The following is a 14,409-nucleotide window of genomic DNA, read 5'->3' as shown; positions in this document are numbered from 1 at the left end:
AAACTTGAAACTGATCCAAACCTCATGGAGCTTGTCAAATGACATGTCTATAGTGTGTACATCTAGTTTTGGATCAAGAAACTATAAAAAATACTTCATTAAGGGCTTAGAGATAATAATTGTGCTTATTATCTCTTGCCATGAAACTTAAAATTTTTAAACTTTGTTTGTTGAAGGGGTTTTGGTCTATGATATCAAAATAGTACATGTGTCGAACTTCAAATGATTTGAAAAAGGTTTGATAGTGACACATGTTTTGTATCAAATTTTTTAAATCATTAAAAAAACAAAAAATTGTGAAAAACTTGTCCAAATTTGTTAAAAATTGATTCAACACTTTTTGAACACATCCTTGACTAGTGTATCACCGAAAGTGCAAAAAGATGCTTTTTTGTGCTTGAAATAACAATGCTGCATATTATCTCTTGTTAGCTAGAGAGAGAATTTTTTTAGTTTCCAAGCATAGAACATCTAACCCACAGGTAGATTGTAATATTTGGAGTCATTTTGTATAATGTTTGCTACTAGAAACTAAGCGTTTAGAAATTAAAGATTGCAAATGGGTCCTTTCACTATTTCTTCAAATTGGGACTAAACAGTTTTGCGAGCATTTATTGTACATACTTGCACAACTAATAGAGTGAGTAGCAGACTATTTTCTTGTGGAGTACTTGTGGAGGTCAAGCTTGAACTAAGTGATAGTCCTAAAAAGTATAATCGGAGAACCGAATCGGGTTTGTATTGGATCAAAAAACTACTATTTAATTCCATTAAGTATTGTCAATCTTTATGTAGCTTCGATCACGACCTGTACTAGAAATTTTAGAGGGGTTACCACGTGGTTCTCTTTTGTGCAGCTTTGTTGATATGACACCCTTAAAAGGCCCAAAAACGAGCTAGAAATTTTCTTAATGGCTCATCAACTATGGTAGTAGAGGAAAATTTGTATAATCAACCACAATTGACCATGGTTAAATCCGTTTACAAGGAACCTCTAGAAGTGTCACCTATATACTTCATTGTTAATCAACAGGCTATGCCACCTATGATAAAACTAGTGCCTACGCCAAGAATGGAAAATTTCCATAATTGTTGATCAGATTATCATTGTAAGAATGATTTCCCATAGCCTAATGAAAATGTAAATCCAATTGAGGCGTTGATAGCCGTTTTTCGGCTCTTTGTAATTGCCACAGTGAGTTACCTTACCCTACCAAAATCACCCAAACACTGTGGCTATCCCTACCATTTCACTGTACATAGGCGTGCGTGAGTCACGGGACTTTTCCCATATCTTCTTAAAAAACCCTCAATTAGCTAGTCATTGGGCTAGTTGAGCCAAAAAAAATAAAATAAAATAAAAAATATAAGTATATTATGGCCCATGCGTATGTAAATATTTCTTTGTATATAGGGCCTAAATAAAACATTTTTTCATAATTATTTTGGTATTTATTTAAATATTTCTACCTAGGTGTGTGTTATTTATGCTCTGTACATTGCCTCACCATTACCACAATTTTTTCTTACCATTTTCATACTCTTTATTCCATATAGAAATATTTTCATGTAAGCTTCTCTTATATTTGGTGTAACTCCACCCCAACAAAAATCCAAAAAAACTAGTTTTATTTATGTGTATATTTTTTCACTATTGTGATTTTTCCCTTCCTACATCTATTTTGTTTTTTTTTCTTAAAAATTAGAACACCAAGAATATTTATCTTTTTATGGTAGCCTCATAATGAGAGAGATTTCTTTTGACCCCTTTATATTTTTTCCACTTATATTATTGACATGTACATATTTTTTAGACCCCTCAATATTTGATTTTCTTAGTTGTACTATTCACTTATATCATAATCTCAACAATATCTTCAATTATAGACCTACCAAATAAGGTCAAGGGTAGGTGGCATGCATACATGCACTATGGAGGGCTCACTCTTGGAGGTATTCAAAAGAATCATCCAAAGAAGGACCCCACAAGGACCTTGTACAGTGGAAAAAAACAGTCAGTTTTGCTGAATTTTTAAAGTCCACTTGCTCTCCGAATTTGAAAAGGTGATACAAACAAAAGTTGTAGCTCATGGGCTGAACTTCTTCCTCAAATTTTTTCATATGTTTTTGAGCTACGAGCTGTGAGATATGATTTTATTAGTGGACCCCAGTTTTCCCATGCTACGCAGCCACACTCTCTCTTCCACTTTATCATTTTCCTCTTTCACACACACTTCTCCACTCATCATCCCCACCTCTCTCACCACTCCTCTCTGCACCCTACTCACCTTCTCCTCAACCTTGAAGAATAAGAGAAACCATGGTGAACTCATACCTCCCACACACAATTCCATTCCAAAATTGACCACCTAGTCTCATTTTTCCTCCTCCAATTTACCCATATCTATCAAAAAAACCACAAAATTCAGCCTCTTCTCTTAAAAGATAGCATCATGGTGGTTGATTACTCAGCTTCAATTACCTTGTCTCTCAAGGAAGGTCAAGAGTGGAGAAAAAATGTACCGTCAAAGCTAGTGGACTGTCAACAAGCGTCAAAATTGGCCCTACTCAAGACACTTGGAGCATCAACCTTGTAAGAAATCCACCTTTTCTTACCTCTTAAGAGTTTTTCTTCCTTATTTGTATCCTACATGGATACTCCTATTATAAATATCCAATTCCATTTGTAAATTAATACTAACTCTACTAACACTAACCCACTATGAAAAGTCCTATCACCTCCATTTCTCTCCTCTCTCTTTCCCCACCAACTTCTTGATAATTCCAAGCAAAAGAAATTAGATAAATTGCGGAAAATCTAACCCAACCATGGTTAGAGGAGTAACCCTAGCCTTCAAAATTGCTATAAAAGGAGGGTGTAGCTAGCACAAAAAAGGGGGAGCCATAAGCAAGAGCACTATGCTATAGCTTGAGAAGCCAAGCTCAACCTCTCTAGAAGGAGCTCTTGAGTGGAAGCTCATTGTCTTATGCATGTGCATGTGTTGTAATAGGGGATTAGCAAGGGAACTCTATGACAATTGTAAGAGAGAGAGTGTTCATTCAATTGAGAGTAGGAAATCTATCATTTCTCCTACTAGTGTAAGCCCAACATTTGCTGAATCAAGGAGGGTGGATTTGGACTAAGCTTGGATACTTTGTCTTCCTTCCAACGTGAAGTAATGGACAACAATGATGCGTAAGTGTCTTGGTGTTTTTTGTTAAGTTCTTGATAGCTTGTCTCTGGTGTTATCATCAATCTAGCCATAAATCCCACATACTGTAAGAGGGCGACAGGGTGGAGAGGACTCCCTTGGCCTTAAGACAGTGATTGGGGTGGTTTTTTCTTGTGATGCATTGTGGTGAAATTTACGCAAGCTATGTTGAACAAATACTAATCTCACTTTGATTTGTCATGACAGATTTGTAAGAAGGTATTAATGCAACAAGCACCCTCTCCCCCTTTTTCTCTCTTTCTTACATATATATATATATATATATATATATATATATATATATATATATATATATATATATATATATATATATATATATATTTGCTTGATCATTAACGATACACTTCAAAGCAACCCGAGCACCATCTCTCTCTCTCTCTCTCTCTCTCTCTCTCTCTCTCTCTCTCTCTCTCTCTCTCTCTCTCTCTCTCTCTCTCTCTCTCTCTCTCTTTCTCGTGTTTTAGTGTGTGAGAGTGTTCCATTGGTGTTAGGGTTAGTGTAAATTCCTTGCTTGTTTGTGGGTTGATCTAACGATTCTCCTCTTTTGCATCCTAGTTCGCTCTTAAACTAGGTGGTGCCCCTTGTGTAGTTGGGATTTGGCTGTGGGTTTGTTGTTTTGGTTTGTGTTGTGTTGTGCCCCAGCCCCATTGAGCAGCACGGGAGCCTTGAAGGGTGTCTAGAGGTTGCTCTTCTTGTTGCCCGCCCCGGACCGCCTCAAATTGGTGCCCCCACGGAGGAAAGGCTTGTGTATGTTTTGTGAAGGCTCAACCTTTAGCATAATCAAGTAGCTTGCATGAATCACAAGAATTTGTATGATCCCTTCATTCCCATTGCAAGGCAAAAGGTACACATAATTGTTAGTACTAAGTTGCAATTTCAGCGAGTAATTCGTAGAATTTTAGGTCCTCTTAGGTTGGTAGAGATAAACGCATCAGTAAATCCTTTTATTTTGCCTCTCATTAGGTACGACCTTAGTTTGGACGTCTATATTTTTGTTTTGTTTTAAGAATTAGGTCATGCATAGACCATGGATAATGGCCCAGGAATACAGGTTTTTCCCTTTCATTTCACTCCACACATTAGAGTAAACATTGCAATTAGTAGAAAAATCCATTTTCAACAATGTATGGTATTCATGTTTGGTGCCCAAAGAGTAGGAGAAATTCTCGCATCACCAAACCCTGTCATCCTACCTCTTATTGATTATCATAGGTCGTTTGATGTGAATATCTTTATTTTGTTGTAGAATAGATTGCAATCTAGAAAACATTATTGTGTAAATCTTTTTAAGAAAGAAAAACAAAAACGGGTGTCACTTTGAAATCAATTCAATGGAAAGCCAACGCCAAATGTCTGGGTATCCTCTTTTCTTTGGAGAGCCTGGAGAGGATGCAGAATTATTTTTAGCGAATTTCAAGATGTCTTGCCGTATCAAGAGGATAATAACTGATCAAGAATGTGTAGAAATGTTTGAGGTGGTCCTTAGGAAAGATGCTAGCACTTGGTTTGACTCTTTGCCTGAGGAAGTTAAGGGGAATTACACAGAAGTTTTGAATTGTTTCAAGAAATACTTCTTTGATCCCCAAAACACTCAAAAACTATGGCAAGACATTGTTTCTCATAAGCAAAAAGACTTAGATGACTACTACTTGTACAAGCAAGAGTTTCTACGTCTTTGGGCTCTATGGATACGAAATGTTGCTAACCCTGGTGATGGTGCAGAATTTTTAAAGAAGGAGAGGTTCATAGCCGGACTCTTTCCTGACCTTAAGGTAAAAGTTGAGGCGGGTGTACCTGCTACTTTTGATGCAGCGGAAACTAGGGCTGCTGAGAAATATAGGAAACTCAAGTGCTTAAGGGGAGAGGTTCCAATAGAAGGTCTTAGACCCAAAGGTAAGTCACAAGCATCAACATTGAGGGAGCTTCCTGAGGTAACGGTGGAAGTATTTGAGAAGTTAAACGAATCTTTAAGCAGCCTGTCAATTCACCTTGCACAAGCTGTAGGTCCAAAGGGACAAGCAAAGAAGTCTGAAGAGCGATATCCACGAACTAGGAGAGTCTTGCAATGTTGGAATTGCGGAGAGTCTGGACATGGGATGTATAATTGTCCTTGGCCCGGTGGAGAGCTAGGGAGACCTAACTTGAATTACCCAGTGATGAATGCAGGTGAAGGAACTGTTCAACAACCAAGGCTTCTACAAAGACCAAATGGACCAAGACCACCTCCACAAGGGGTAGAAGGAGTTCCACCTTTGCCAGATCCAAATGTGCATGTGGTAGAGGTGACAAAATCAAATGAGGTTGACACGGAAGCAAATGGCATTAAGCGTGGCCGAGGAAAAGGTAAAGAGAAAGAGGGTGTCCCATCACAGAGTGACCATGGACAAGGCAAGAAGGCAAAGGAGACCAAGGAAGCTAAGAGGACTCGACGTCGTATCAATCTCCAAGACTTCCCTCTTGGACATGGTATGGCTCCATACAACCTGTTGGAAGACATGCGAGGTAAGGGTCTTGATATCTCATGGCCTCAGTTTCTTGCATTATGCCCACAAGTTAGGAGGGATTTAACAAAGGCAGTTAGCACTAGGAGAAAGGTTAAAGAGAGTTTTCCTGTTGTAAAAATTGCACATGCTGAAATGCACGAGGATATTACACCTGTGCTAGATTGTTACATAAAAGGAAGATTGGTTAGGAAAGGTCTAGTGGATGGGGGTGCACAAATTTGCATCATGACAGAAGGGCTCATGCAAAGACTAGGCATGCACATCCATGAGACACCTGAAATCAAAGTGAAAATGGAAAACAATAGCAAGGCTAGGTGCGTAGGCATTTGTAAAAATGTTTTTGTGGAGGCCTTTGGCATTAAGAAGGCAGTGGATTTCTATGTCATGTCTACCAAGGGAAATGGTTACCCATTTATCATAGGAAGACCATGGCTAATGAAAATGCGAGCTTTGCAGGATTGGGAGAGTGGAAAGCTAATTTGTAGGAATGACAATCACAAGAAGGTTGTCTTTGACATGAAGGAGCAACGCCAAGAGGAGCTCCATGAAGAATCATCTCGAAGTGAGACGGAAGAAGGTTGGACCGATAACACTTCAGAAGAAGAAAGTAGCGGCAGCATTACTGAAGAGGAGTCTTCCATCGAAGTCATGGGGGTAAGGTTTAAGCCAACCAACCAAGAGACCTCTTGCCAAGGTTTGGAGGAGGTAGGTTCCCAAGAGAACCAAAAAGTGGAAGATGAAAGAATGCTAGAAGGTATGCTATCTACAACACTTACAAAGGATGAAAGAGAGGAGTTCAAATGTTTGCTAAGGAAATTTCCTAGGCTTTTTGCTAAAGACTACACCGACGTGCATGGGGTAGATGTTGTTCAACACAAGATTGAGTTAAAGCCTGAGGCCACACCTAAAGCTCAGAAGCTACGAAGGCTAGGAGTTATAAAGGAGCAGGCTCTACTCAAGGAGGTAAGAAAGCTTCTAGCAGCAGGTTTCATTTATCCAGTGGATAATTCAGAGTGGGTCTCTCCTGTTGTTGTCACTCCTAAGAAAAATGGCAAGTGGAGGGTGTGTGTGGATTACCGTCCCCTCAATGAGGCAACAAAAAGAGATCACTTTCCCCTCCCATTCCAGGATGAGATACTAAATGAGGTAGCTGGTCATGAGAAGTACACTGTGTGCGATGGTTACTCAGGTTACTTTCAAATAGGGATTGCATTGGAGGATCAATTGAAAACAACCTTTATCACTCCTTGGGGTTGTTATGCTTTTAGAGTCATGCCATTTGGCCTGACAAATGCTCCTGCAACTTTCCAACGCTTCATGAGCATGGTGTTTCAAGCATTCTTTGGAAAGTCCATTAGGGTTTTTATTGATGATTTTTGCATTTATAGCTCAAAATCATTGCATCTACAAAGGGTAGAAGAAGGTTTAAAGAAGCTCTATGACATGGGAGGTCAACTCAACCCCGACAAGTGTCACATAGCTGAGGATGAAGTGATCTTGCTTGGTCACAAGGTTTCCTATAAAGGCATTGAGGTGGATCCTTCAAAGGCAAAGGCTCTTATTGAGCTCCCCTCACCCAAGAATCTCAAAGAGGTCATATCATTCATTCAAAAAGTGAAGTATATGTCACACTTTATTCACTTAGCTTCGGAGTTGCTTCATCCTTTGCAAAAGTTGACACAACAAGTAGAATTTGCATGGTCTGATGAGCTGGAAGAGTACTTTTGTAACATTAAAGTCATTTTGTCAGATCTACCAACACTCATGCCTCCATGTTGGGAGTACACATTCTTTGTTAGCTCTAGTGCTGGGAAAGAAACAATTGGTGCAGTTTTGCTACAACAAGATCCCTATAGTACCAGGATGCGGCCCATCTACTTTGCTAGTAGGGTCATGAATGCTTTAGAGAGAGGCTATACGGAGGCAGAACTCATGATGCTTTCTCTCATGTTTGCGATAAGGAAGTTTAGATCCTACTTGCTCCCAAAACCTTTTGTAATCCTCACCGCAGAGAATTTGTTCCCTTGGGTGTCATCTCAAATGAATCTTAGTACTAGGATCTCAAAGTGGATTATGGAGTTGCAAGAGTTTCAATACTCTATCAAGGTAGAAGATAGTGTGCGTGCACAATTGGCAGGGATTCTCACTTATAGGGTGCATGAAAAGGAGATTAAGGTGCCTGAAATAAAGACCCTACCATTGCCACCACCAAAAAGTATTCATAATGCTTTTACCTTGTTCTTTGATGGAGCTTTTCGTCGAGCCATAGGAAAAGCAGGGGGAGGGCTAGTGTTGCTCAACCCAAGTGGAGAGGTGGTCATGAAAGAGAAGTTCAATCTACCAAGTTCAGCTAGCAACAATGAAGCAGAATACGAAACACTAATTCATGGTTTAAAAATATGTATTGGCCGTGGTATACAACGTCTCATGGTAAAAGGGGATGCACTTCTCATTGTGAAGCAGATTTTAGGCATCTGGGCATGCAAAAATGAAAGACTAAGGGCCAAAGTTCATACCATCCATAGGCTATTTAATCAATTTGAGGAGGTGCAATTATATCATATTCCTAGGAAACAAAATGAAGATGCTGATTTACTTGCACAACAAGCCGTTGCATGTGTAAAGAAAGAAGTGCAGGTCATCATGGTGGCAGTAACTGTCAAGCAACCGAGATACCAGGGATTGGAGTCATTGACTCCCATTATTAGCTACATTTTGGAGGGCGAGTTTCCACAAGACTTCACGAAGGCTCAGAAGAGGAGACTCATGAAGAAGGCAAGCGCATATCTCTTCCTAGAAGGCTCCCTCTATCAAAGAGGGAGGTATCAAGTATGCAGAAGAGTACCAACTATTGAGGAAATTCCAGCCATTCTAAAAGGTTTGCATGAAGAAGCATGTGGTGGTCATTTTGCCCAAGAATTAATTGTGAAGAGGATTTTGCTTGTGGGGTATGTTTGGCCAAGTCTGCATGTGAATGTCCAACATTGGTGTAAAAGTTGTCACAATTGTCAGGTAAATGGGAATAGAAGATTGGTTTATGGTCCAAGGCAAATCGTGCTTGCAAATGGACCCTTTGAAAAGTGGGGCATTGATGCTATGGGTCCTCTGCCTAGGACAAAAAATGGTAAACTCTACATTCTAGTGGCTGTAGACTATATGACAAGGTGGGTGGAAGCACAAAGTGTGGCAAAGGTAAATGAGAAGACAGTGAGCAAATTCGTCTACACTCACATTTGCTGTAGATTTGGCACACCTTTGGAGATTGTTTCTGATAATGGTCCAGGGTTTAGAAAGGGATTTCTCACAGAAGTCTGTGAAGAACTTCGCATTCTACATCGTCACAGTACACCCTACTATCCCCAATCAAATGGTTTGGTAGAAAAAGCTAATGGTGTCATTGTAGGCATCATTAGAAAGATGGTGAAAACAAGACAAAGTTGTGGGATGACTTCTTGGATGGTGCCTTGTGGGCGTATCGAACCACATATAGGGAAGCCACCTAGTTCACACCATTTCACTTGGTCTATGGTCAAGAGGCTTTACAGCCAATTGAGCTAAACATTCCAACAATGCGACTTCATGGCAAATCAGCACAAGATGATCAAGAAGCATGGATGGATCGACTTCTTACCTTAGCTGAGCTTGAGTGGAAAAGAGAAGCAGCATACGAGTGCTATAAGAGGAAAGCCACACAGACAAAGGAGAAGCTTGACAAGAAATTGAAGGACAAAGGCATCAATGAAGGAGATCTTGTGCTAAGGTATGACAATCAACTCGATAATCGTTTTGATGCCAAATTTGAAACAAGATGGCAAGGGCCATACATAGTCAAGAAGGCTTTCAATTCAAGTTACTATCAGCTTATGGATTTCAATGGTAAAGAGCACTCCAGGAAAGTAAACGGGTATCGCTTGAAGCCCTATTTGAGTCGCCTTCTACCAAAGGATCTACCAAAGATCTGTCAAAAGGCCACTGTCTCATGTAAGTATTGTTACATAAAGCATGAGTGTAACTCTAGCCAAAATTCTGAGGGGCCAAACAATAAAGATCTCGTCAAGGACTCTAAAGCACTCTCTTTGGAAAATATTCCTTATGATGGTACATGAATATACCATCATCCTAGGACAGGGCTAATGATAGCCGTTTTTCAGCTCTTTGTAATTGCCACAGTGAGTTACCTTACCCTACCAAAATCACCCAAACACTGTGGCTATCCCTACCATTTCACTGTACATAGGCGTGCGTGAGTCACGGGACTTTTCCCATATCTTCTTAAAAAACCCTCAATTAGCTAGTCATTGGGCTAGTTGAGCCAAAAAAAATAAAATAAAATAAAAAATATAAGTATATTATGGCCCATGCGTATGTAAATATTTCTTTGTATATAGGGCCTAAATAAAAGATTTTTTCATAATTATTTTGGTATTTATTTAAATATTTCTACCTAGGTGTGTGTTATTTATGCTCTGTACATTGCCTCACCATTACCACAATTTTTTCTTACCATTTTCATACTCTTTATTCCATATATAAATATTTTCATGTAAGCTTCTCTTATATTTGGTGTAACTCCACCCCAACAAAAATCCAAAAAAACTAGTTTTATTTATGTGTATATTTTTTCACTATTGTGATTTTTCCCTTCCTACATCTATTTTGTTTTTTTTTCTTAAAAATTAGAACACCAAGAATATTTATCTTTTTATGGTAGCCTCATAATGAGAGAGATTTCTTTTGACCCCTTTATATTTTTTCCACTTATATTATTGACATGTACATATTTTTTAGACCCCTCAATATTTGATTTACTTAGTTGTACTATTCACTTATATCATAATCTCAACAATATCTTCAATTATAGACCTACCAAATAAGATCAAGGGTAGGTGGCATGCATACATGCACTATGGAGGGCTCACTCTTGGAGATATTCAAAAGAATCATCCAAAGAAGGACCCCACAAGGACCTTGTGTAGTGAAAACAACGGTCGGTTTTGCTGAATTTTTAAAGTTCACTTGCTCTCCGAATTTGAAAAGGTGATACAAACAAAAGTTGTAGCTCGTGGGCTGAACTTCTTCCTCAAATTTTTTCATATTTTTTTGAGCTACGAGCTGTGAGCTATGATTTTATTAGTGGACCCCAGTTTTCCCATGCTACGCAGCCACACTCTCTCTTCCACTTTATCATTTTCCTCTTTCACACACACTTCTCCACTCATCATCCCCACCTCTCTCACCACTCCTCTCTGCACCCTACTCACCTTCTCCTCGAATAAGAGAAACCATGGTGAACTCATACCTCCCACACACAATTCCATTCCAAAATTGACCACCTAGTCTCATTTTTCCTCCTCCAATTTACCCATATCTATCAAAACAACCACAAAATTCAGCCTCTTCTCTTAAAAGACAGCATCATGGTGGTTGATTACTCAGCTTCAATTACCTTGTCTCTCAAGGAAGGTCAAGAGTGGAGAAAAAATGTACCGTCAAAGATAATGGACCGTCAACCGCGTCAAAATTGGCCCTACTCAAGACACTTGGAGCATCAACCTTGTAAGAAATCCACCTTTTCTTACCTCTTAAGAGTTTTTCTTCCTTATTTGTATCCTACATGGATACTCCCATTATAAATATCCAATTCCATTTGTAAATTAATACTAACTCTACTAACACTAACCCACTATGAAAAGTCCTATCACCTCCATTTCTCTCCTCTCTCTTTCCCCACCAACTTCTTGATAATTCCAAGCAAAAGAAATTAGATAAATTGCGGAAAATCTAACCCAACCATGGTTAGAGGAGTAACCCTAGCCTTCAAAATTGCTATAAAAGGAGGGTGTAGCTAGCACAAAAAAGGGGGAGCCATAAGCAAGAGCACTATGCTATAGCTTGAGAAGCCAAGCTCAACCTCTCTAGAAGGAGCTCTTGAGTGGAAGCTCATTGTCTTATGCATGTGCATGTGTTGTAATAGGGGATTAGCAAGGGAACTCTATGCCAGTTGTAAGAGAGAGAGTGTTCATTCAATTGAGAGTAGGAAATCTATCATTTCTCCTACTAGTGTAAGCCCAACATTTGTTGAATCAAGGAGGGTGGATTTGGACTAAGCTTGGATACTTTGTCTTCCTTCCAACGTGAAGTAATGGACAACAATGATGCGTAAGTGTCTTGGTGTTTTTTGTTAAGTTCTTGATAGCTTGTCTCTGGTGTTATCATCAATCTAGCCATAAATCCCACATACTGTAAGAGGGCGACAGGGTGGAGAGGACTCCCTTGGCCTTAAGACAGTGATTGGGGTGGTTTTTTCTTGTGATGCGTTGTGGTGAAATTTACGCAAGCTATGTTGAACAAATACTAATCTCACTTTGATTTGTCATGACAGATTTGTAAGAAGGTATTAATGCAACAAGCACCCTCTCCCCCTTTTTCTCTCTTTCTTACATATATATATATATATATATATATGTTTGCTTGATCATTAACGATACACTTCAAAGCAGCCCGAGCACCATCTCTCTCTCTCTCTCTCTCTCTCTCTCTCTCTCTCTCTCTCTCTCTCTCTCTCTCTCTCTCTCATGTTTTAGTGTGTGAGAGTGTTCCATTGGTGTTAGGGTTAGTGTAAATTCCTTGCTTGTTTGTGGGTTGATCTAACGATTCTCCTCTTTTGCGTCCTAGTTCTCTCTTAAACTAGGTGGTGCCCCTTGTGTAGTTGGGATTTGGCTGTGGGTTTGTTGTTTTGGTTTGTGTTGTGTTGTGCCCCAGCCCCATTGAGCAGCACGGGAGCCTTGAAGGGTGTCTAGAGGTTGCTCTTCTTGTTGCCCGCCCCGGACTGCCTCAGCGTATTGCATGCAATGTGGTAGAAAAGGGACTTTATCTTCAGGATTGTTTTAGGAACCCAAACAACAAAGGGAAAACGGGAATAAACATTGTATTAACAACAAAATGACAAGCATCCCATCTCAAAAAAAGAGTGAAATTTGAGACAAACACTAGAATAATGAAAAAATAAAAAGACAAACAAACTAGAGAAAAAAGAACCTACCATGACAAAAATGAGAAGAAAAGCTAAATATTGCAAATTGAAGTGACTTGTAAAAGAGATATGAACCACTATGATGGAGTCTAAAAGCAAAAAAGTGGTGTAGCTATGAGTGTTCCATCACATTATAAGAACTAGGTTTTGTAGAATAGAAGCATCATCGTGGAATAACCCATTTGACAACCCAGGGAATTGGGAACATCTTATGAAGGACTAGAGCATGCTAGGAAGATTGACCTAGTTGAAATTGGGGAGGAACTAAGACCTGTATATATAGCCACTTACTTGTCTCAAGAAGAAGAATAGATTCTCATTAGGACCTTAAAATAATATAGAGATGTCATTACATGGTCTTACAAAGATCTTAAGGTAGTGGATCATTACATTTGTCAGCATATCATACACATGAGACATGATGATAGACCAAGTAGACAAAGACCTTATACATATGACAAGACCTTTGCTAAAAAGATCAAGGAGAAGATTGAAAAGCTTAAGGAATTAGAATCCATCTATGAGATTGAGCACACAAATTGGGTATCCTCGATTATGGTGGTACCAAAGAAAAACTCGCAAGCTAGCATGGCATAATGCAAGACTTCTTGCACAAAGCTTGTAGCCTCTCTCACGCTTCTTCTCACACTTTCCTTCTCTACACTTCTCACTTCTTCTTCTCATGTATATTTCATTACAAAGAGAGGCCGCCCTCCTTTTGTAGGTTTTTGAAGGGACTAGAATTTGCCTTTAATTACACATAACAAAGCTTCCTTTAGGAGATAATTGATTTAGGTGAAGAGATTGGTGGTAGGGCTAGAGTTTAGGTTAGTAGGTTAGTAAGGGTTAGACTTAGAGTTAGAATACCATATTAGAGATTTGGAGACTTGGAGACTTTGGAGTCAAATTGGTAATCACCAATGTCTTAAAGATTTGGCATATGGACGAATCTCAAATTGTGTTTTAAAATAAAATCTTTCCACAAGGTAGTATTTAAAAAGATATTTCAAGCCATGCTCCCAAAACTTTGGCTAAGATTTGATCATGTGGTCAAATCTTAAGCTATTTTCAAAAGTGCAATTTGGGAAATTGCCAAATTTACTAATATGGTGTTTTAGTGTTGGTATGGATTTATACAATGGATAACATAATGAGAAATTCCATCGGATGGAGTCGATACTTTGCTAAATTTACCCTTTTTTTTTTTACTTTGTGTGGATGAAACTCATAGAAAATTATAGCTATAGGGCTAGGATATGAGATAGAGCAAGAAAAAATAAAAGAATTGTGTTAGAAAAGTAATGGAATATGTAGATATACATATAGAAGCCACAACCAAATCTGTGAAGCTTCTCCTTCATGCTAGTGAAAATGTTGTGTGTGTGAGTGTGTAAAATGAATATGAAAAACGGAGAAAAATGATATGGGTTGGTTTTCATAGATAGATACATTTTAGAGCCCTAGAGAGGCCCGAACAACCCCTGAAATCAATATGTTTTTTCTTGTTAAAGAAGCAAGAGAGAGAGAATATTGACTAAAATATTAGGAGATAGACTCAAAAACGAGTTTTCATTTTGACAACAAGTGATGAGCCCAATTTTTCAATTTGAATGCTGCCCAAAGTCCTTCATGTTTCCAA

This window comes from Adiantum capillus-veneris, chromosome 28 (genome assembly GCF_014529385.1).
Source record: "Adiantum capillus-veneris isolate H3 chromosome 28, ASM1452938v2, whole genome shotgun sequence".
Classification (NCBI taxonomy): Eukaryota; Viridiplantae; Streptophyta; class Polypodiopsida; order Polypodiales; family Pteridaceae; genus Adiantum; species Adiantum capillus-veneris.
Note: the sequence above shows the minus strand (reverse complement) of the source record.